General features: G+C 39.8%; 1 long non-coding RNA gene across 3 annotated transcripts; it reads left to right on the forward strand.

The window, feature by feature from the left end:
* Positions 1-8,165: 8,165 nt before the first annotated feature.
* Positions 8,166-25,563, forward strand: LOC122985229. Of its 3 annotated transcripts, XR_006404081.1 has the most exons (5): positions 8,166-8,385; positions 9,991-10,181; positions 10,577-10,790; positions 17,494-17,573; positions 20,085-20,521. It is a non-coding gene; the product is annotated as an uncharacterized LOC122985229 (long non-coding RNA). The 3 variants fall into 3 exon arrangements; XR_006404080.1 differs by lacking the exons at positions 8,166-8,385; positions 20,085-20,521 and adding an exon at positions 25,420-25,563 and having other exon boundaries at positions 9,046-10,181; XR_006404079.1 differs by lacking the exon at positions 8,166-8,385 and having other exon boundaries at positions 9,046-10,181.
* Positions 25,564-26,027: the final 464 nt, after the last annotated feature.

Here is a 26,027-nt window from a genome sequence, read left to right on the forward strand (position 1 = left end):
CTTGTGGTTTGGCTCCCTAGGAGGAACAGGTGTCTCCTGGCTCCTAAGGTTTAGAAGCTTCTTACCATCTCAAAGTTCAGAGAATTCTCAGTATCTAAAATTTATACTCAGTCTTTTGAACAGCTGAAAGTTGAATTGGCATCAATCTCAGAAATTTGTCAAACTTAAGGCCAAATTTGAACTCACAGCAGTTTTATAATTGTACATACAGGTCCAGATGTCTGTCAGTCTGCATTCCTGCTCCCGCACAAAACAAGCGACTGAGTCATTTCAGGCATGAATCCATCTCTCTGTTCTCAGCAAAAGGCTCCCAGGCTGCTGGCAATGTAGTCATGAAGGTGATCAAAAGCCTTAGATCTGTACATCTGTGTGCCCTGCAAATATTGCAAGTGTTACAGCCTCCTACCAACAAAAAAGCTCTCTTTTTATCCTCTCGTTCCACTTTATGCTTCATTTTATTAATTTATTTATTTATATATTATTTTTTTGTGGCCATGACCAGCATGGGGTGGTGGAAGGGTGGGTAGTATTCTTTCTTTGTCCTTTTCTACTACAGACACCTTGCCATGTCCTGCAATTGCTGTGCTGACTATGTCATGTCTACAGAAAAAAAAGAAAGAGCTCTCTTTGACCCACATGTTCCACCACCGGAATAAAACAGAGGACCTCTATGTTTGTGATTGTCCTAATGAATGGCAGTCAGGTCAGCCAATGGCGTAACACTATTGAGGGCCTCGAGGGATGAGTGATAGAGGATGTGATACTGGCAGAACAGAGGCAGATGCTCTTTTGACTCCCTGTCAGACAGAGGGAGAGATGCTAATGACATTCTCCCTGAAGCACTGAGGAGATATAGAGAGAGAAACACTAATGACTCTCTATCTCTCTGGTCACCAGCAAGCCAGCAGACAGCTTGTTAAATCTCACAGCAGAGTAACAAGATGCTATTCCGAATGTTTGGAGGCAACTACACACAGAAAAATGTCTGGCAATTAAAAGCGACTGTGCAATTAACAGGGTCTATGATAACAGTTTGAAAAAGTTGCGCCAGGGCGTGCCTGGTGTGAGTGTTTCCCCCCAAACACCTTGTAACCCTGTGTCTGTTTCTTTTCTGTGAGTGTCCAAAACAAGCATGGTCTTCTCTGTGGAGAACAGCTTTAACCTAATCTATATCATTAGGTTTTTGCACTTTCTTTGCTCTTTTCTTGCAAAGACTTAGAAGATCCATACTCTCATATCTATACACTAAATATGAAGCTACAGCCAGAAGCCGGTTAGCTTAACTTAGCATAAAGACAGGAAACAGGGAAACAGCTAGCCTGGCTTTGTTCAAAGGTAAAGACATAAACCAACAGAACCTCAAACAAATTCCAAAACAAAGAAATTTTAAAAATAACATGTTGTGGTTTTAGGAGGGGTTATGTCCAGTGCTATTTCTTGGCTCAGAGCAGGGACTGGCAAGACTGGCAAGATGTTTCCAGTCTTTATGCTAAGCTGGCCAACTTCATACTTAGCTTTCAGATGAAAGTGGTATCAATCTTCTCATCTAACTCTCTGCAAGAAAGCATATTTCCCAAAATGTCAAACTACTCATTTGAATTGATATGAATAAGGAATCTATACTGCATTGTGTTGTGTATTCTGCAGTTCTGTGTTTCAACAAAGGCGGATGTCTATCCAGCATTTGCTGCCTCCCAAACTAATATCTGTTATCGTTAATGGTGGAAGGTAGAGTAATTGGCTACATTACAGTCTCTTCCTCTGAGAATCCTTCCATGATTAAAGAAATTATCATGCCCCAGTGTGTGATACACAGAATTGCAGGGATACACTCACAACAAAACACACACACATTGAGAGGTTACACAGTGTGTATGGATGAAATTACTCTCAAAGGTGCTGCCAATTTTAAAGCTGTTACTCAAATGTGTATAAACGCCTCTGACTTGTAGTTTACCTCTGTCTGCATCGCTCTGACTTTGTGTGGTTTAAACACCAACATTAATTTTCTCAGTGGCAAAGTAATTACATAATCCAGAAACAAAAGACAACGTTAATACAACTATTCAACAACTGAGCAATATCACAACCCCCCCCCCCAAACAAAGTCATTATCTAATATCTTTCCATCTATTTTCTCAGCTCGAAAATAAGCATTTAGATCTCACAAAGAAGAATCTCTTCCTCAGTTTCATATGGTGTTTCTCTCTCTAGGCATGAAGGTTGGGGTGAATTCTGAAGCCATGCCTCTCCTTCACCCCTCATTGGCTGAGAGATTCCTATAAGGGGAGCCACCTCAAAGAATGATCGACTGACATGATTGACATGAAGAAGACCAAAATTATCACCTTCCAAAAAAGATCAAGGTTACAGAGAAATTACCCAACATTTAAAATAGGTGGGACCCAAATAGAGCAAGCAAATACCTATACTTACCTAGGTTTACAATTTAGTTCCACAGGAAACTTCTGCTCTGCTGTGAAGGAACTCAAAGAGAAGGCAAAAAGAGCTTTCTATGCTATCAAGTGTTCAGTTCAAATCCAAATTCAAATTAGGACATGGTTCAAAATATTTAAATCAGTTATAGAATTGATTGCATTGTATGACAGTGAGATATGGGGCCCCTTACTACAGAATGATTGGGTAAAATGGGACAAAAATCCAGAAACCTGGCATGCAGTGTTCTGCAAAAGTATTGTCCGAGTACAAAGAAAAATCCCAAACTCTGCATGCAGAGCTGAATTAGGTCAATATCCTTTATTACTTCTAAGTATTCAAAAAAGATCTATCAAATTCTGCAGCCATATTAAAAAGAGTGACTCTGCCTGTTACTATTATAAAGCCCTTGCCTGCCAAGAGTTGAACATAGCAAGGAGTCCCCTCAGCCAACTGGTCCTGAGGCTGGCTGACCTTTCACCTTCTGACCTCTCAAACCCTAGCCAGTCTTAGAGCAGTTATACTATCACTCAGAAGATTAGACCTAACCAAATTATACCTAAAGAAAAAGAAAAATACATTACTTATTGGTATGATATTACACGCTCACAACACAGAAACTAGAACTAGAAACATATTTGGCCCTAAACAGACTGTATACTGTGGTAGACTACCTCACCACAGTATCTAATAAGAACCTGAGAAAGACATTGACAATATACAGACTGAGTGACCATAGTTTGGTAATAGAGAAGGGCAGACACAGGCAGACCTGGCTGCCCAGACAGGACAGGCTGTGCTGTCATTGTGATGAAGGAGCTGTTGAGACAGAATTATACTTTCTAACAGAATGTCAAAACTGCAGAAATATTAGGGAGGAATTCTTTCCAAAAGCTGGAAAGAAATTGAATTTCAAAGTCCAACAGAAAGGGAGAAATTACCCCTCATTCTGGGGTTCAAAGAAGGAATGTGCAGTGTTGGCTGCTAAATATGTCACTTCCTGCCACAACAAAAGGGACAACCAGTAGGACATAGACATACAGACAGATAGACATTTATAAATATACTCGTACTTACCATATTCTTCTTACTGCCACCATATCCTTTTTTGTTTTTATGTTGTTATTTATAAATAATGGCTGTCTTGTATTATCCCTTCTATTAACATCTATTTTTTTTAACAGTTGATTTTCTTTTGATATCTATAGAATAATGAATATCTTGTATTATCCCTACTAACATCTTTACTTTATTATCAGTAGATCAACACTTGCATTGTTTTTGTTTGTCTTGCATTGTTAAAGTCACATCGAAATTTTACCAATACTAACTTGATTACTTATATATTCACATTATTTTTGATAACTTAATTCCTTAACATTGTCTTTCATAATCTTAATTGTGCTTTGGCAACACATGTCAAATGTCATGCAAATAAAGCCTAGTGAATTGAATGGAATAGAATGGAATAGAATGGAATAGAATGGAATAGAATGGAGTGGAATGGAATGGACTGTTTGTCTCCAACCCCCTATCAAGGATGAGACAAGCACTTTGGAGCGAGAGTCAGACTCATTTGTCACTTTCAGTTCCCCCTCTCTTCCTCTCTCCTACGCACTACACGTCATTCACTGCTGTTACGATTTCACAAACATGGAGTGGAGACCTGCAAAATACCAAATCTAGGGTCAGTGAACTTTGAACAGTTTAAACAGTGTGTGTGTGTGTTAACAGTAGCATTGTTTTGGGCTAACTGAGCACTGAAATTAGACCTCAACTATCACGGAAATTCACTCCAGCTGCACATTTCAACTGTAGCTGTAGAATATAACAACTAGCTGAAGTATTGTGGGGAACAGAACATTTGAGCTGTGAAGGTGATTGTGCTGCTTTGGTATTACATCTGAAATTTAAACTGTAAGTACACTTTGACTGAAGCATATTGTTTTGTTATTTAGAGTTGTGATGGAGCATACTTGTGTGTTTGAATTTGATCTGTTGTCATGAGAACATTTTTTAAGAGGAATCTGGCACTGTATAATGATAGTATGCCATCATGGGTATGGGTATACCGTGTAATTATTGGTTATTGGTTTATTTTTGTAGCGTCTTGTGAGTACTGAGTCCCAGCAGCATTAGCAGTTAGCTCATGAAGGTCATGTCAGAGCCTCTCAGCTGTGTTTTGAGGTGTTTAGTGTCTCCGCTCCCTGGTTCACCCCTCCTGCCTATCTAATCGTCGCTGTAATGACAGTGTTGACTTTGCCGCTGGCTTCGCTGTCTCTCTCATTTTCACTGTTGTTTCGTCTCTCTATCTCTTTCTCTTATTTTATGTTACTGCCCTCTTTCCCTCCATCTTCAAGGATTGATTGAACATTTAACATTAGCATGACCTCAAAAATGCACTCAAGTAAAACATCACTGTTCCACGTTTTATTATCTTTCTCTAATTCCCTTCATGTATCTTTTCATCTTTATGCCTTCATCTTTTGTATTATGTTAAAACCACTATGAACAAGGTCTGTAAGCTATTTGTTGCATGTGCTAGTGGTGGTACTGTTGATTATTTGTGAGCCTGGTGAACAACATAACTGCAGGTAGGTGAGAGACATTTGCTTACATCTAATAACTGCATGTAGATCAATAGAACAAGAGGTTTAATAAAGTTATGGATTATTTTGTAATGTAGCCTAATTCTAGTGCAGCTACCTCAGCATTACATTCCCTGAGTTCATAACACAGGAGTGTGGGTTACGATGGTTGACATCTGTTTTGGGGTCGTTCTTGTCTATTGTCATGGCAAACATTCAAGTTGACATTGAATGCAATGTTCTCAATTAAAGGACCCTTTGCATGGATCATGCTGTTGTGTGGTCAAGCTGTTATTTGTGTACACATGTGCGTGGGTAGGGATATAGTATAAAAAAAATTATAGTGTTACCTCATGTAAGGGTAACAAAAGCTGAGAAAAGGAAGGTTATGCTTTGTAATACTAGTTCTACGAGTGTCAAAAGATAAAAGGTGTTATGTGTTGTTCAGATTTTGAGTTTGCTGAGACATATTTGTGATTTTGGGCTGTACAGATAAGATTTACTTGACCTGACTACATGACACATACAGTACAGTCAATCCCTCTTCAGCCAGTCAAGACTGACCCACCAACACTTCCTTGTACAAGCTGTATAAATTACCATTGTACCCTAACCTGGTGTCCATAGTGAGTCAGGGAGTAGCCGAATGACAGGATTCCACCTGTGCTTGTAGCGCTAAAGTGAAAATACACAACCTTGACTTAATTTCACAGAGGCTTTACCCTCTAATGGGCTTTTTGGGTGATGAGGGTGAAGTCAGATGCTTGCACTCCCCGCCGTGACACCAGCACAACACAAGGTTGTACCTTGGGTTATGCAAATAGACAGGCTGGCGCTCTATCACCCATCTGCACACTGCAATGGCATTTCAAACATCTTTGTGCCTCAGCAGTTTGTTCGGTGGAATATCTGTGCAGCAAATTCGCACGTGTCTGATTTATTTTTAAGGTCCATATTTAACACTGGAACATCTGATCTGTGAGTCACATGATGTGAGAGGAAGGGATGTTTATCCTAGACGGGTTGGTCTTCAACTCTATAGCTTAAATCTGGTAGATCATTTCATTTTAACTGGATGATGTACCACCTGGATGAACGAAATTAATCTTTCTATTACTGGTTGTGTTCCAACTAGTGGTGTGCCTGAATACAAATACGTTATTCGGCAAAGCACAAATAGTGGGGTTTTTTTTTACAAATATTTGTTTCATACGAATATTTTAAAAATTAATTGTTTTCGAGAAGAAGAAAAAAAACAAATCAAATACCAGCGCGCAGGTCGGTTACATTGCTATCTCAGTCTCTGTGCTCTGATCTGCTGTTACATCTATCAGCAGGTCTCAACGGAGGGAAGTCACATCCACCTGCTACATGACACACATTTCCTAATTTGGACATCAATCCCGGTGTTGGGGGTGTTCCCCAGAGATATAGCTGGGCTACTGACACACACAAAGTGTTCTCAAGGGACTCTCCATAACCTGTTGTTCCCCTTATCCTTTCCACAAAGTTAGATTGTAAATATAGGCAAAAATGAAAAATGCAAAGCAATAATTGCCTTTGAAGTTCTTCCCTACACGTTACTCGGTGTGCTGTCTCTGTGTTATGGGTGTATAAATAGGTAGAGGTCTGTCTGTCTTTAGCTCAGTAGTCAGTGCAGTCCTCTATGATCTGGAAGACTCCAGTTCGAGACCTGTAAGGTAGTTTAAGGTAGTTCATGAACACTTGTAACACTTTAATTTTCTAAAATTAAAAGCGTAATAAAAACAAAAACAGGATTTTTAAGCCTCTTTCCACTTTTATTAGAATACAAATAGAGTAGATACAGTAGTAGTAAATACAAAGAGTTCTCCAACAAGAGTTCTCCAACAAGGCTTCACACAAACACTTCACCTATGCTTTCAGAGCTAAAGCTACAATATCTAACCACTGTTGTTCTTAGACAGTTGACTTTTTCGCCCATCCATTGCACTCTTATTAGCAGCCCCTAGCACTCAGCAGTGGTTAACTCAATTAAGTGGCTACGTTATAATCAGTGAGAGTGGGAAAGACAGCCTGGGCAATTGTGGTGCTGATAGAGGGCCTAGTCACAGCCATAACCTGCTGTTTACATGCAAAAAGAACTCGCTAGCCTGTATGTGGTTGGGCTCAGAGATTGAAAAAGAGCACAGTTGGACATTGATTGAGGAGCTGCAATTTTACATGCTGCAGAGATGTGGAACAAGGTCTCTGAATCTCACAGCTTCTGCTCTGGGGGATTTTGTCCACAGAAATAGGATAGAGAGAATTCGTCTGCTAGGCTGCAACATAGACACAGACATTTAGTAAATGAGCATCAGAACTGTTAGATGGAGGGGATAGACAGACTGATAGAAACACACAGACAGCAGAAGAGGCAGACAGTCAGCAGTCATGCACAAATATGCACGCAAACACACAGAGTGAAGTAAATACGATTACAGAAAACGACAGGTGAGCATATAAAACAATATGGTTGTCACACTTTCAATATCAGCAATCTCAACAGTGCTTAGGCATTACAAATGGGAGAAAATGACTGTAATATTATGAATTTGATGATTGCAGTCTCTCTCTGAAACATATTAAGTCTCTGATTGAATCAGCGCATTTTGTTTTCATATAAAACGGCCTAACCTAATTACAGTAACAGTGTTGAAGCCGAGTTCTGAGGGTTTGTCTTTGAAGTCTTGCCCTCTGCATACAGTTAGAAAAATGTGTCTCATCTGTGCAGCAGTTCCTTCGCTCCCCTCTGTGCCTTGGTAGCACGCTCACTCTGATCACGATTCAGCTGTTGGCCAAAAACAAAGAAAACAGAGAAACTCATTACTGCTTTTCTGGCCTTCAACTTGGATTTTTTTTTTCAATGGGGAGGCTGCAAAAAGTTCCAGAAATAAATACGGCATGTGTGTCTGTGTTAGCATGTGTACATGTGTGAATCAGAGTAATGCTTAATCCTGTCTCATAGGGTAATAAGACCTCATAAATCTGATGCAGTTATGGGTGTTGGCCTTTCCCAAATATGGACTTCCACATCATCCCTTTCAAAGTCTGTTTTCTACAGACCAACAACAAGCTGACACCAGAATGCATGCATGCAAATTGCATAGCTTTAGAGCCTGAAATCCATATTTGGTAAGGCTAATACAGTCCTAACATCCTGATTAGTCTGTCTCTGTCACATCACTCAAATGTATTTCTCTTTATCAGATCTGGGCCCAAGTTATGTGCTCATTGTCTGTCTCTGCTTTGCCAGAAGTGGTCATGGACAGACATAGCTGGGAAGAAGTCTCATAGCCTCTCATCTCATAGCAGGGCAGAGGTCCAGACAAGCCCTTCAGAGGTAGCAGATCTCTGTCTTACTCCTAACTCAGTGGCTCAACGACACCAAACCATCAGCCAATAGCTCTATGAGTCAAAGTTGAGAGGCAGGCTGATAGGAATTATTATTTTTACAGCATAACGCTTTGGTGGGGCTTTTTGTGTGTGTGAAGGAGAGAGAAATATAAAATGTGAGATAGAGGAAAGACAGAGGGAAGTACAGACAGACAGAGAAAAAAAGAGAGAGAGGGCTTGTCCTTGTGGAGTCATTGTGCCCCCACTACAATTGAAAACCAAGAAAAGTGATTGCATGTAAGGGTTGGTTTTCCAGACCTCATTAGCAAAATGGTTTCCCATGGGGTAAAGGTTACAAATCAGAATTCAGGACAGGGTGTCTGTAAGGGTATAGGTAACACTTGCATTCATGATGGCTGTTGTAAGGGTTGCAAGTGAATGTATGTGAATAGGATCCCGTTGTGTGCATGTGCATGCATGGGTGTGTGTGTTCAGTAAGTCTGTCTTCCTATTGACCTCACAATGTGGTTTGATCTCAGAACAGATGCTCCTGGGAAACTTTCAGTGCATGTATAGGTCAGTGCTTGCTGTGTCTTTTATTAAGTGTGTCCCTCATTCTGTTTCTGTCCTCTGAATGTCCTGTACAGCATTTGTTTCTAAGTGACAGCTTTGGACAGCAAAGTCAGAGCACAACAGCCACTGAAAACTTACTGTTGTTGTTACTCGAATTCCTATTCAGAGAGGACTAATTATACTTGGTGATATGATTTGTAGAAGTTGCAGAGATCTTTGATGGTTTTAATCCCAAGGAAATATGTAAATCTGTCAAGTAAAAATTCCAACAGAAACGACCAGCCTTGCTCAGGTCCCTTGCTAAACCTGTGATAGTGAATGTCATTATAATTTCATCTGTATTTTGTTTTTGGTGCACAATTTCTTTTATTTTGTCTATATTGCCATTTTTTCTTCATCTACAGTAGAAAAAAGGAATAATAGTCATTCTGGTGAAGGTTATGAAGTGCTTTTGAGTAAGGTTATAAATTCATTTTCTGCAAAAAACAACAACAAAAAAACAAAACAAAACAAAAACATACAAACAAAAAACACCATCAAGTTAGAAATTGTACAGTCTAGACTAACACCAAATAGTTTTTTGATTAAATTTTATTGTGATATGTGTTTTTGGAAAAAGTGAGATATCAGAGCCATAGTATTCCCACTACAAATGTCAGAATGTATCAAATACAAACCAGATATACAATAGAGAGGAAAACACATAAAGACAGCAGAAGAGACCAAGACAAAGAACAAAGTCAACTTCATTGTGTTCACTTTCAGCTAGTTTTGCACACAGTGTCAAGTTGTTTCTCTCCCTTTAGTATTAAACACCACAGTTTTAAAGCTGTACAAAGCATGATTACCGTTGGAGACAAAAAACAACAACATAGCAGCCTTCTTACGAACCACCATGACTGGCCGCACACAGAAAAGGCTGTTTCCCGTATTGTGCTATTTTTCAGTCAGTTCCAATGAAATGAATTAGTGCAGTAAGTAGAAATCATTGTACGTTGTCCCAACACAATCACTGACATTAAGGTTGCTTGGTTTCAAGGCAGGCTAGGCACCAGGAGTTTGATTTCCCTGTTGACGTGGAGACCCATGAGAATCCTTCACCCTGAAAAACCAATGAAGAGAAACACCTCAATAATCACACTTCTGCTGGAGCTCTAATCCCCTAACATCTGACACAATTACACCTATAAACAGGCAATTAAGCAGACACATGCACTCCTTGTGTATTGTGTGAGTATGAGTATGAGTTAAGACAAAAAAAATGTGTGTGCATGTTTGTGATAGTTTGTTTAATTTTGTATGGCTTTTCTCTTGATAAAAGGTAATTATGTTATATTTATCCCATAAATCAACAGATAAAGGTGGAGCTGATGTATTTTTTCTAAAGATATTCATACTTTATCACACATAAGATGCTCCTGAAACTATGAGATTTTTAAATCTAAAGAAAATAAATCTTTCCATGCCACAACAAAGAGTCACTGTGTAAAAAAAACGGCTGATCCGCTTTGTGAGATAGGTGGAGGGTTGGGGTAAGAAGAGTGGTAAGGGCAATCTGAGCTCAACTGATGTCAGCTGGAGTTTAAGGTGGATTACTGATATGCTTCTTGCTCCTCGACAACCAGGTGAGCCACATAGACGTGAGAACAGGAAGGGAAGACAGACTGATGGACAGGAGAGGAAAATGAGGCAATGAAGAAAGGAGGAATGTCAAATCTGGTGCATTGGAAGTGATCTTGGCAGGAAACCTAAGTTACCATAGCGACCTGGTGAAAGCTCTGCAGCAAGTGAAGAGGCAAGAGGAAGAGAGACAGAGAGAAAGAGAGAGCAGACCTTGAGGTATTGTGTCTCTCACTTTCGTGATATTCCATAACAATATTTTGAACATGGCTACTTGCTCATTTACTATGTGTAAATACAAGTCTTTGGCACAACTGCAAGACTGACCTGTGATGTTCACAGGAATATTATGTGTTCACAGTGAAACTACGCTACCCGGTGGAGGTACAAACCTCTAGCAACCTCTTGGTTAATAAACCATGTTGCTGTTCAGTAAAACATTGTGCGTAACTACACAACAGAAACGTTATACTGGCGATGAAGTGTACACAGACACCATTTTTTCCAAAAGAAAAAAGGGGGAGAAAGTCAGACAAGTGGATGAGTGAGGCTAAGCTAAGTTAGCATAAACAAACATGAATGGTACTCAGCACACTGCAGCAAGCATGGCAGTCAATAACGCTGCACTCCCACCACTGAAACTGATCCTGGCTCTGTTGGACCCAAGTGGCAACCACCACCACTTGAGGCTGAAGCCATTTCAGAAGTACCTTAAAGTGCAATGCCACCAATGGCCACCAGATGCTGGCTTCAAAAAATCCCTGGGTCCAATAGACTCCTTTTCAAAAAGCGTCAACTTCTTTTTGCAATACAGTCAATAATTTTTTTTTCAGCAAGCCATTATGGTCTCCATTGCAAAATTTTGGCCCTCTAATAAGTGTGCTGGTGGTTATTTTGGAAATAAATGCTTTGTTAACAAGATTTGAAGACATATAGTAGCTTTGATGTCTGCCATGTGGGTGTTGATTGACAGCTGCGATTGACAGTTGGCTCACCTGCTGCTCTCCCTGGCTCCAGGACTAAAAGTGAGACAGACCATTGCTGTAATATTTCTCTAAGTTTAATGTTACTTGATAACAATACCTGACATGTTAGCATAATTTAGCTAAAGTAGCTAATATTATTCCAAGTGTGCACCTCTCAGTGTTCCCAGTAAGTTAGCTTTGTTCCGAGGTGGTGGGGCGTGTTTCCAGAGCAAGAAAGGCAACACTGCATACACCTTATATGGCATGTCCAGGCTCCAAATGGAAAAGATGGCACCAACCATAAGCTGCAACTTTGGGTTTCAAAACAGCTCCAATGCAAACCAACAGGTGACATCACACCTTCTTATGTCTATCTTTATAAAGTCTATAGTCTATGGTCGGACCTCACTGGAATAATTACATTACTGCAACATTACTGGAGATGCTAGGCTCAAAGCACTATTGTTGCATGTAGCAAGAGAACCAATGCATGATATTTATGACACATTAGCAGAAGATGACAAATATGCAGACACAAAGCAGAAGTTATCTGGATACTTCTCTCCAAGAAAAACACCTAGTATCTTCAGAAAAGCCATGCAGGAAGCAGGAGAAAATGGGTTGAACATTTATCACACTAGGCAGAGGATGTCAGCTAAGAATTGTGAGTTTGCAAATGTCAAGGCAGAAATCAAAACTCAAATCATACAAAGCTGTGCATCATCCAGACTGCAAAGGAAAGTGCTGAGGGAGCCTGAACTATGCCTAGATGAGTTTCTTGACCATGGAAGAACACTTGAACTGTCTTAAATGCAAGAGACTGGCATAGAAAGAGGCATAACAGCTACAGTTGGATCAAAAGACTGTGGACAAGCATCCAAACAACAGCAGATGATCAGAAAAACAATGTTCTGACAACTGTTGCAGGAACTGAGGTAAATATGAAGAAACAAACAATGCAGGGGCATAGTCACATAGCCAACTGCCAATGTAACATTATAGTTGGCTAAACCAATGTTCCATCACTTAGCTAGCTACACAGAAAATGTGAAAAGAAAAGAAACAAGAAACAAAGTGCTTCATGAATTAAGTTCAGCTGCTGACAATATGCTTGCCCCACTACCATCTACAACACGTGACATCAATTTGTACAAGGCTTTTGAAAAGATGGCTTTCACAGTTGGGGTAAAGCAATGGAAAGGTTTCGATACAATGAGAAGTCAAATGTTCATCGAACTGCTGTTAGCTTTGTAGGCACTGCTAATGCTGGAATTAATGTAGCAACTACTCTTTCTGTGGGCAAGCAAAAGTAAATGGCTGGTGCGAGAACTGTGTTGATGTGTATTTTGTCTTCTGTACAATATCTGGCATGTCAAGGTTTAGCAGTTCAAGATCATATAGACACAGAGTCAAACTTGAGCCACTTGCAGAACTTGCATGCACAAGACATTCCAGAACTACACTCGTGGCTGGCTCGCAAGGAGTCCAAGTGACTTTCTTCTGACATTCTCAGTGAAATGACTGAACTGTTTGCCCATGATGACCTGCAAATGCTAATAGATTAAAAGCGTGTTTCTCCACAATTATGGACAAGACTGTTGACATAATTATCGAGGAACAGGTGTCTGTGTGCTTCCCTGTCGTTACTGAATAGCTGGAAATAGCAACTGTGAGAGCCCTACAGAGTTCCATGGACATGATCAGGATGAAGGCAGGCTGACACTTCATCATGATATATTCTTTGACATAGCGAAAGAAAGGGGTGTTTTCCTAACAACTTTTCGAGGTGCTGTGGATTTCCTGATGAGACAGCAGGGAGAATCACTGAGGACCCTGCTGCTAGAACTCACCAAACTAATCAGACTTGGACTCACTGTTCCTGTGACCTCTTGCGCATCAGAATGGTCTTTCTCAGACCTGCAGCATCTTAAAAATTATCTATGCTCCACAATGGGACATGAAAGACTTAACTACCTTGTGGTATTCACCTGTAGCAAACACATTGCAAGGAGCAGAAATCTGGATGTCATGGCCATGAGTTCATCACACACACTGCTGTGAGAAAAACACGTTCCTCTGAAATTAAGCATTACTCAGAACCAAGGTTTGGTTTCCAGACATTGATGGCAAAGCAATATGCAGTTGTGTTGCATGTCAGATTAACACACCAGCTGCACATACTAAGCCATTAAAAATGTCTGTTCTGCCAGAAACTCCCTGGCATAGTGTTAGCGCAACCCTCTGTTGACCGCTTCCAAATGGAGAGTACTTGCTTGTCATCATGGATGATTATACACGCTACCCAGTTATCGAGAATGCAAAGTCAACCTCAGCTAACACAGTCATTCCAGTCATGGACAAAGTTTTCTCCATGTTTGGAATCCCCAGAGTTGTGAAAACTGATAATGGTCCCCCATTCAACAGCGACCAGTTCTGCCAGTACACAGACTATCTAGGATTCCATCACCACTGGATCACACCACTTTGGCCTCAAGCCAATGCTACAGGTGAATGATTATGCACACACTGGGCAAAGCTGTTCGTGTGGCTGAAATACAAGCAATTCCCTGGAAACAACAACTGAACATCTTCCTACGTGAGTATGGATCCACAACTCACAGCACAACAGAAAGCTCACCTGCTGAACTGTTGTTCCAACACAAGATGTACACAAAGATTCCCTCACTCACTCATACTGCAAGTAACAGTTCGGACTCTGAAGTGAGAACAAGGGACAATAAGGCTAAAACCACAATGAAATCTCATGCAGACTCTCAACGTCATGTCACACCGCACATTCTCACTCCAGGCCCTGTGCTTCATTGTCAGCCCAAGTATAACAAGCTCACCACACCATATAAGCCATACACTGTGACCAAAGTCAAAGGCTCCATGGTTACAGTGGCCAGAGATGGACACTTTATCATCAAGAATTCTTCATTCTTAAAGAAGATCGCTCCAAAGCTTTTGGACATCCCACCAGATCCTGATGATGATGATTGTGATTACACTTATACCTCTACAATCACAACAACACCATAGTACCTCTCACGGCACAACAGACATCCTCCCATCTACCTATAGGACTATACCTAGCTTATGGACTGTTAAACATGTGGACAGTCCCCTAGCCACATACATTACATGTGTTGAGAGACATGGACACTAACTTGAACTGTTGTGAATTCTAAAGGGACTGATTTAGTTTGAGAAGATAAGTGATTTCCCTTTTGAAAAATATTTGTAGTATACCAGTAGTATGTATCTTTTTCTGAGTTATGTGTTCAGACCTGAGTATGAAGGCGAAGTGCTTAGAGGTACTGTTGAGAGATTTGCCATATTTCTAGATAAGTATTACGTTCAGTGCGCAATGTCAGAATGTCAAAGCATTATATTGGTAATTGCTTTAAAAACAGGATAATGTGATGTTCACAGGACAATTACGTGTTCACAGTGAAACTACACCATCTGGTGGAGGTACAAAATATGCAGTTAGTCAGGGAGACAGATAACTGCGTATATAAAGTTCTCAGTTAATAAACCATGTTGTTGTTTAGTAAGTCCTTGTTCGCCTGGTGCATAACCACATAACAGAAACATTACATAACCCTATCAAGACTGAATACAAATTATTGTCATAATTCACGTAATGTTTATCTTAATGACTGGGGGGACTCAGGTTTATGTTATAGTCTCTTTCATTATTGAAGCCCAGTCAGGTTAATCAAAGCTCTGTTTGACTCATCTGTACACAGCACTGTCTGACAAACCCTGGTTGAAAGGATATGAAGCAGAACTACACATTCATTTACATCAGTGCAGTCTTTGTAATGTGGATGGTAATTGGTAGTCTTTGATGCACTGGACTACTGGGACAGCTGACTTTAATAAGCTTATTCACCGGCATGAAGATTCAGATAGGGGGTTCTGCCATAGATAACCAAGGAGATAAATGAATACACGCACACAGACAAACAGTATATATATACAAACATGTATCCACACATGAATGCACATAGCAATAGAAACACATGACAGCTATGAAAACATATAGCAGCCATGCCTGCCCACAAACACACACACATATACACAGGGGAGGATAGGCTTATCTGTCTGTGTAACAGGACCTGCTGGGATTATTCAGAGCATGATATTCATCTCCCCAAAGATGAACACTTGGCAGGACAAGATCACCAAAACTGGCACAGCTACTGTTTAACTTTCTACCAATCTAACTCTCTCCATCTCTGTCTCTATTCTCCATACTGTCTCTGTAGGATATGGTACATTGGTACATTAGTCACTTGAATGTGTGTTTCCTACACCAAGGAGATATTGCTTTGTCTTTTTATTTTTAGCAGAGTATCTCTTAAATACAACCAACAGTTTGGTTAAAGGTTTGGACAATCATCATTATTAGACAAATGGTAACCACCAAAGTAGATGACTAAATGATAACTGATGCCTTATTATTTTTTATTTAGCATATTATTTACTCAATTTTTCTACCAGGAGGTCCGTTGCCACTATTGGTGGAAGCATTTTAATTTGTTGCATTCAAAATGGTAGTAGTGGTATTACCTGCAAGAATGATCCTTAATAGTCATTTTGTAATTTAGGCTCTCTCTCTCAGAGTGTATATATTATGTTTCATTGTGTTACTGTTAATAATGTAATTAATGCTAAATAATAATACATTCATTTATGCAGAATTTCAATGCTTCAGCACACTGAGGTGGAGCTATTTCTAGCTACTATATATCCTACTGAATAGTTTCATCTGTAAAAGTGCATCATATTTTAAAGATAATCATGTGTCACAATTTTCCCTTTATAATGTAGTGGAATTGAAATATGCAAGTAAGCAACAAGTTACTCTAAGTTGCAGTTAAGTACAGCATTTAAAGAAATGTAATTTCCACCGCTGCCTTTTTTCAACAATTAGAGTTTCCATAAACACCTCTGAAAGGAGCCGTTTTCACTGTGGTTTGTTGACAGTGTCTTTAGCAGACATTGATGGACAAATGGGACTGACTGATCTCATGTCTTACATCCTGGTTGTACAGACTCATTCCTGGTTGATGTCTCTCTTTTTCTCTGTGTGGACCCTCTACAAATGTCAAGCAAAGACATTCCTTGGCCAGTCCCTCACTCCCTGTATCACCCAGGATGTTTGTGCGTGTCTCTGTGTTTGCATGTGTATCTTTGTCTGTGCATATCTTGGTCGACATTGCTGAAGGGTTGCTTTGTTTGTATGTTCTGGAGAGGCTTAGGACATGTCACTCAAATTCTAGATAGTATAATGTGACTCGCTTCTGTCACATTTTTTTCTACCCAGTTACATGAAGTCACCTTTTTACCCATGCAAGGGTGGATGAGTAATAAATCATTCCACATTCAAGCACTACATGTTTTGTCCCATTAGGAGAAGAGATTGTCTGTTCACTTCCTGTTCACATCCCTCTCTGACCGTGAGCTCTGTGTGTGTGTGTGTGTGTGAGGTGTGTGTGTGTGTTTGTCTGTCTTTGTGCAGTGTCATCTGGCACCATGTGTAAAGGAGATTAAATATTTCCCACAAAAATCTCATTCTTCTCCGCTGCTCTTTTCCTATGCATTTGTCACCATCGCAACAACTCAAACACTGCTGTTAGAAGTCCCAGGGAGGATATTCAGCATGTGCGTGTGTGTGTGTGTGTGTGTGTGTGTGTGTGTGTGTGTGTATGAGTGTGTGCTTGTCAGTCAAAGGCTACCAGAAGCGTTGAGAGCTTCTTTATTTCTCCTGCAAGTTGTGACCTTATTTCCGCAGGGATATCACTCCAATTATGAATTTCATATTTGGCTGACATGGTATCTATTATGTGTCTGTGCATTTGTGTGAGTAAGACTTACAAAGCAGTTGGTCGTTTGCACAATATCTGAAATTCTCTGACTAAAGCTTTCTTTTATGTCGCTCTCAGAAATGCTGCGGAGTCTCCATGGTTACCAGCAGGCATGCTTCTCTCTCTTACGTTCAGTAGACCAAGAATCTCCCATGAGGGTAAATCAACAAAACACTCTTTTATATACTGACCCATAACATATAACATTGTCAGCTCATTTTACAGTGCCACAAAAAAATTTTTTTGTTCACTTACTTTTACTACATTTTTTTAATGCCTGTACCATTATAATATCAGCTGTTTGCATTCAGCACTTCACTGTCTGGTACTTTATCCAGTATCATTTTATTCACTGCTCTCAATTATATGGGTGAGGCAAAATACCAAAATTAAAATTTTTGAAAGATTCACCTTACTAAAAATGGCAGTCTTTGATTATTTCTTGAAGTTTTGAGTAAATGGTTGCCTTTTCTGTAAATATAATCATTCATGAATATTAAATAAGAACCTTAAATTGTAAAGATGTAAAAGAGATAGTGTGTGCAAAGAGGAAAAGCGTAAGACACCAACAAGTAACTGAATCATTTCGGATGAATGAAGGATCCATACAAAGCTTGAGGCATCCATCTGTTGGCCCTAATTCATAAAACACACACACATATAGAGCAAGACAGAGAACACAGGGGGAGGGGACAGTAGATATTTGGCAGCTTGTCTTCCATGAGCAAGTGTTTTATGTCAATTAACAAAACAAGGGTTCAGCTTAATGAGGCTAATGAGGAAGCACCTCATTTGGCCCTGCTAGTTTAACGATCTGTCAGTGGAGGAACAAAGCACACTTACACACGTGTATGCACACACACACACACATTTTCTACACAAAACGGCACATAAAAAGAAATGGTGTCATTAGAAAGGTTAATTTGAGTCAGAACTGAAACCATATATTTGTCATTTCTTTGATTGACTGAAAAAAATATTGAAACTTAAAACCGGCCAATGAAATTATTAAACACTTTGAAATTGTTAAAATAGAAACTATTTTCAGCTACAGAAAATATATTTGATTAAACTGATAAGCATTGTATTCCACCTAGTTAGACCTATCAACTTAATTATTTAAATTATTAATCAGCTCGAGTCATCATAACTAATAATGACTGTAATCAGAGTCTGTTTCATGGCTGATGATGAGCACTCTCCATTTCCATTATCATCATCATGGGTATGGTTGTCTGTGTAATCTACCCCATAGTGATGCGCTGAAGTTTGATGGCGCTGATAAGGCTAATCAGCAATTATTACTGGTGTAGAGAGAGGAAGAGTGTGTGTATGTGTGTGTGTGTATGTGCAAGTGAATATGATTGTGTTGTTGAATATGTGTTAGCATGCATATTAGCCTTGTTTATTGGCTTTGGTGACAGCTGCGTCAGAGTTAGTTCAGTTCGACTATTTCTGCAACGGTGGGTTTGTTGAGACAAACTGTGCAACAGCAAACATTGTTGAAGCTATGCTCCGGTGGCTTCACCACCCCAGTGAGAGCTGTAAGCACTTTCAAAAAGGCTTCGACCCAAAGTATATAATTATCTCCATCAGTGCTAATCCAAATCAAAATTCATTTCAGGTAGGACTCAGCGGGGTTTGTGCTCATCTTTACCTGCTTGGGGAGGACTGACATTTTGCCCTTTTAACCAATGATTATTATTAAGTTGTGTGATAAGAATATTTGGACTATTCATCTGGAGAAAAAAACATAGACATAGATTTAATACCTGAGATTATTTAATTGACTTTTAAGTCTCAGTGCTCCATCAACTTTTCCTTCTTACGATGTACTTGCCATTTATTTGAAAAAAAATGACATAAAATTTAACTGACTCATTCCTAAAGAGGGAATCCGACTGGACTGGTGTAGTCCAGTCACACTGGATATCCTTTCTTACATGTTTTTTTTGATTGATTTATAATTAACTAAAGAGGACCACATGACTCAATATTATCTGTCTATGTATAACACAGCGTAGAATAGTCAAACCTCTCTTTATGCTGGGTAGCTCTGTGATATTTGCTAAACCCACAACCTCTTCAGTGGGTTTCACTCACTAATGGGCAACTATATTCCCAGATTGCTACAGTTATTTGCATAGCAAATCCTTGATGGTGCGCTACAGAATGAAGCCCAGTCAAATGTGTGATAGCAGGTGTTCTAGGTTGTAGTCATGGTGGTTTGTTTTTGCCTTTCTGTTTGATTACTGTTTCTGTGTTCTGCATGGCTGAACACTGAGCTGCATAGCAGCGCGAGCTATCTATCTTACTGCACAGCACACACACACACACAAACACAATGAAACAAAGTAGAGTCCAATTTATTTACACCACCAGCTGTTCACACTCATCAAAACCGGTGACTATCATAAACACTGCAGTGCGTCTGAGACAAGGTGGACTTGTCTTTTTTACATTAATTATTTCAACCAGCCAACATATAAATGTGAACAAAGATAACACCACAGACAGGACAAAATATGCCTGTTTAAACATTGACGCACACCCCATTCCGCAGGTCAGTAAATTATTTACTTGGCTCCTGTGGCCCCACAGCAACAGTTTTGAGAGTGGGCACTTTGTCTAGTTCTGACCTTCATTTATCACGTTGTTTATTCACCCAGGAGTACACACATTCCAGCCTGACAGCAGGGATGTGGGAACAGCTGATGATGGATTAAAAGAGGAAGACACTAGGATTGGTTTAAAGCCAGGAGATGAACGCTATGATTTGGTTCGTTATGATTCCATCTCCCAAAACCCTCTTTTCCTCACCTGATCGCTCTCTCTCTCTTTTTATCCCCTTCCTTCAACCTTCTGTTATTTTCTCAAATTTTATGTAGCACATTTTTCATATTTATCAACCTTTTATCCACATATCCTCATCCACACACATCCAGAGTCCTGTTGTTCTGGCAATCATTTTATCTGTCGTTTTATTCCTGTGTTTCCTTTCTATTATCTGTTCAATTTTTCTCCTTCACAAACAATTAATCAATCCTCTCCTGCCAGGTGCAAGCCATCAATCTCTCTCCATCTCTCCACCCCTTCTCTTGCTCATCTGCATGCAGGTCTCTCTTTATGCTCTCTCTCTCTCTCTCTCTCTCTCTCTCTCTCTCTCTCTCTCTCTCTCTCTCTCTCTCTCACTTACTGTCTCTCTCTCTCAATTCATTAATTCTTTCTTGCTGACTGTCTCGTCAGTGGCTGTGTGTGGAATATAAACTTCACAGAGGAAGGATGTCGTGATATTGTGTCTCCCCTGTTTACTGTGATTAGTGTGTCTTGTTATCTTGTGTGCGTTTCTATTGAGCCTGGCGACATAGGATCAATATCCTTAGTATAGACACCCATCAACACCATCCCTCTCAGTATATATGTGCTCACAGATCAATAAAAATGATCCCACTTCATTTACATGTTGAGCCCATTCATAAAACGACTCAAGGAAAGAATATTCCTGATGTAATTCTGCTATAAATGTGCATCACATTCCTCATAAAATTTACAGCACACAATCAGAGTTAAAGACACAATCTGTCATCCAAATGTTAAGGAAAGATAGCCAGGGATAAAAATGATTGACAAATAATAGTAAATATGTTGATATTTTGATTCAGCTAGGAATCAGCTAGGAAACGCTAGATACTAATGAACTTTTTGCAATTATCTTTAAATATCTATGTCAATATAGCTCAAGTATATAAAGCATGGTCAAAAGAATTATGGATTATCTTGTAAAAACAGCAGGGGTCATCTATCCTGTGTTGTTTTGTAAGACCTGTGGTAAGGCCTGTTTTAAGAGGCAAGTTTGCTAAATTTCCTGGGCCGAAACCCCTCTAATTTGTAAACTGGACAAATGTAAATAAACCTGTTGCATGTCCTGAGGTTTTTCTCAGCTGCTATCTAACTCAGTTAAACTTGCTTCTTGGAGCAGACTACAAGGACAGCCATATGGTACTGGATTCCAATTAATATGATATGTCCGCAGACTTTGTTGCCATTTAGTTCTTAAGCTATAATTTACTCCACAGAAGATGTGATTGAGTCTCATGTCCCCACCCCACCCGTGTAACTGTGCACGCTCTGTTTTCAGCATTTATTTACACCATCATCTCCCTTCTTAAAACCTTTTTGCTCTTTATATCTTTTGTGTTTTTACTACTGCTGTAAAAGGGCTTTTCCACTGCTTGTTGGGCAACAATCCAACAAAGCTCTTGAGGGATGGCAACAGAGAGAGAGGACCGAAGAGAGAGAAGAGAGAAAAGGGAGCGTAGGGGTGGGGTGGACTATGGGACTGACCGTAGGGTAACTCCTGCCAAGGCAACACAGAGGATGGTTTGTACGTGTTTGTGTTACTGGTCCCATGTGTCTAAGCAAGCAGTAGAGGACCAGTTTGCCACATCACAGATCTATTGTTGAGGCTCTGCTGCCAAGGCTAACAGCGGGCCCAAACAGCCATCTGTCTCCATATACTGACCCACTGCTTAGCAGCTAACCACTCAGAGCCAACCTCTCCACTCTGCTGCCTTATGGAGCTAGAGTTCAACTGAGCACTAAAGGCATGATACGCTAATATATGACACAGAGTGCATTTCAATCATATCAATTGCTATGAGCCATTTCAGAGGGCATTGTGCGTCTTGTCATTATAGCGGTTAAACGACATCATATTCTCCCGTAGGCCGCCTCATTACAGACTGCTGTCAGAACCAAGGAGGATTATAATCAAAGGCAGAACTGAGCCCATCCTTTATATGTGACCCTCCAATAACCCTACGTCCACATTGTCTTACTCAAGGTCAGTCATGCTCATTGTTCTGCTCTGGAAGGCAGGAAGTAAGGGAATGGCATCAGCCTTCCATTCTGGGTGTGTAGACCAGGGTACATTGTCTTGAACAGGGTGGTGTTGTTGATGGTATCAATAACATACACAGTCTTATAGAAATAACATGTTATTTTTAAAGGTTTTGCCAGCTGTGGCGTCCCAGTGTTTCAGGTCTGATATAATTCCTTGCTAATCAGCTGAGTAGGAAATTTCAGATGACTAGTTTGTGGGTGTTTATTTGTGTGACTCTGACAACATATGGAAATGATAAATAGTCGCTGTTATCACTCTATAGTCCTCTTCCTTGTTTTTGCAATGTCTTTTAAAAGGCGTGTAAACAGAAAACTATACACAGGTGACACCTGGGACTTACTGACTTTGGCATCAACTTAAAATGCAAAAATGCATCCTCTGCCCAGCATGTGTTCTCTTGTTTTATTTGGTTCCTCTCAGACACACAACACAAATCATTAAAGACTCACACAGTCTCACACAAACACACACTCATACACAGCAGCCTATGATTTTCGATTTTCAAAGTGTCACAGTTAATCTTTCATAAAGACAGCTTGACAGTGCTTGAAACTAGGACCTGAAGAATTTTCAGCCTCTTTCATTCTTTTCCCCTAATGCTTTACACAGTTGACTCTTATTTGTGTCCCCCCCCCCAGCACTCAACTTGATACAGTTCAATGCATTGAGAAAAATTCTTTTTGGTCTAGTATTGTATATGAATGTTTTTTATAAGTTTGTGTCTTTTATCTGGCAGCAGGTAAAAGGAGGAGGGGATAAATGAGTTGAGCTGTTGGGTGTTCTGTATAAAGACAGTTATTTTACTTTTTAAAGTGAAGATTATATTCATGAATCTGTCATAACAAACTACCTTCAACCACAGGGAAAACACTTAGGCATCCGTGGATGCAGAGGTACATTTCTCAAACTTCTCACCCACGTTGCTACGTTTTTAAGATGGGACTCCCAACTGTTTTAATTACCTAATATGCACATATGTTGGATCGTAAATGCACTGCACTTATATAGCACCTTTCTAGTCTTCCGACCACTCAAAGCTCTTTTGCACTACGAGCCACATTCACCCATTCACACACTGACCAATTTGGTGTTCAGTATCTTGCCCAAGGACACTTCGACATGTGGATGGGAGGACCTTCTGATAAGTGGACGACTGGCTCTACCTCCTGAGCCACAGCCGCCCCATACCACTGATACGTTTTTGTTGAACTTTTCTGCACTATATGTGGTGAAAGAAACACCTAAATTTTTCCCGGTGCCCCTGTTAGAACCCCATACCCACTTTGCATCATGTAGCGCTGAAGGAGAGTGTTAACATACATATAAGAAGGAAAAGCTGTTGAGAATTCATGAATTGCTGTGTTTTAACAAAGGCCACAAAAAATACTGTCTACAGAATACAAAACATGGCCAAAAGTATGGGGACACCCCAACGAAGTATCACACCTGTATCACATCCATATGTAATTGTTAAACATTTCATTCAAAACCACAGTGTTTAATCTTGTTCTCCACTTTTCTGGGAAACCTCTACACAAATTTTGGAGCCTGACTGCAGGAATTTGCTCCCATTCAGCAACAAGAACATCAGTGAGGTCGGTCACTGATGTTGGGCGATAAGGCCTGGCTCACAGCCATTGTTCCAGTTCATCCCAAAATTGTTCAGTAGGGTTGAAGTCAGGGCTCTGTACAGGCCAGTCAAGTTCCTCAACATCAAATGCGGAAATACATTTCTTTATAGACCTGGCTTTGTGCACAGGGTACCTTCATTTTGAAACAGGAAAGGGCCTCCCCAAAACTGTCTCCATAAGGTTGGAAGTGCACTGTTGAGTCAAGTATCATTGTGTGGTCTAGCATTAAAATACCCATTACAGTTAAAAACTGCCCAAGACCAAAACTACAAAAGACCATGTTGATAGGGGTGTCCACATGCCTTCGGCCATAATGTAGTATGCAGCCGCTGAGCATTATACTGGCAAAATAACAGTCCCACATGAATTGTAAATAGATAGGTTTCACTGATAATTACGATGCTTTTTTGGGGCGGGGGGCAGTGTGACCAGCAGGCAGGCCAGAGGTTGTTTTGTTTATCACTAATGATAGCCCATGGTCACTTGCAAATGCTTTTTCATGTAAAGCCGTTCTCTGTTTGCAGATTTCACGTACAACCTAACATAATGTTGCTGAAAATGTTTTAAAAATACATCTGTAGCCTCGCAAGAAAAGTTAGTTAAACGACTAGCTTAAATGCTAATGATAAAAGGCAACAAACTGGCATGTGGTTTTTACTTACAGATGCAGTGTGATAGAATTTAGTGGCATCTAGTGGAACAGGCTTGGCAGAAATTAAATATAATATTCATAAGTATGTTTTAATTGGAGTATAATCACTTGAAAATAAGAACTGTTGTGTTTTTGTTACCTTAGAATGAGCCCTTTATAGCTACAGAGGGAGCAGGTCCTGTTCCACGGAGCCCGGCATGTTGCACCACCATGTTCCTACAGAAGCCCAAAACGGACAAACCAAACACTGGCTCTAGAGAGGGCCTTTCATATTTGTCATGGCCACTGTGGATTCTCCTATACGCTTGGAAGGGAAACTTTTTCAGTTGACCACTAGATGCCACTCAGTCCCATACACTGGTCCTTTAATTTAACACATTTAGTGTTATGCATTTTGTAAATGTTTCAAACCATATAGAATAAATTATTGATAAATGCAGTAGGTTATGCATTGCACAAAAAGTGTCAAATGCAGTAATTTTACATAAACAGTAACAAACTTAGCTAACTTTACAGCTGACATTCTGACATGTCAAACACAGTAATTAATGTAATTAATAACATTAATCATGGATGGTATTGTGCATATTGGCAACCTAGTAGAGCAAAACAATCATTAATGTAATTAGTTACACTTGTGGTTGTTCTGCTATGACATGCCAAAATAAGAGAAACAGCTACACATCACATAGTAGTACAGTATGTCTGTCTAATGGAGACCAAACCATACATTAAATCAATTCAGGATGAATTAAACTCCTCTCTTCCCACATTAATAATAGTTTCTCATTTTAACAGTTTTTTCTTTTCACATATAGGATCAGGATTTCCCCAAATGTTTCACATCACATTCAGCTCAGGATGCAAGTATGCAAATCAGCTACAGAGACACCATAAAGCCTGTTGGGGTTACACTGCTCCCAAATCCCTCAAGTCCATCAAAGGAGTAGACTTACTCTTCTTAACCAGTGAGTACATTTGACAGTTTGCTAAATTATATTTGGGGTTGTAAAAGAAAAGGTGACCAGAATTACTGTGTTCACAACTTTTACTATGTGTAATGTAAAATGAGTTGAGTCATGAGGTCTTCAGAGTGTTTTAGTGTAGTGTTTCTGGGTTTACAGCTTGTTGCACTCTATTCAAGTGGCCAAAAAATCAGTTAATGCTTTTTAAAAGTATTGCCAGTGTTGATAAGTGGGATATAGTTCACTGTTGAGTTTGAAGACATTAAAATTGAGCTGGGAGAAAATTCGGGGGCACTTTCAATCACTAGACCAGAGTTTTATCAGGATTATGGGGCAATGCCTGACACTAAATGCCAAAGGCATTTTAGTTAAGGACACATCATCATGGGACTATAACAGAAAACACCCTGAGAAAAATGTTATGGTACTATTTACGGACGTTATGTCCAGCAATACCTTCT

The sequence above is a fragment of the Thunnus albacares genome, chromosome 7, assembly GCF_914725855.1.
Source record: "Thunnus albacares chromosome 7, fThuAlb1.1, whole genome shotgun sequence".
NCBI classification, from domain to species: Eukaryota; Metazoa; Chordata; class Actinopteri; order Scombriformes; family Scombridae; genus Thunnus; species Thunnus albacares.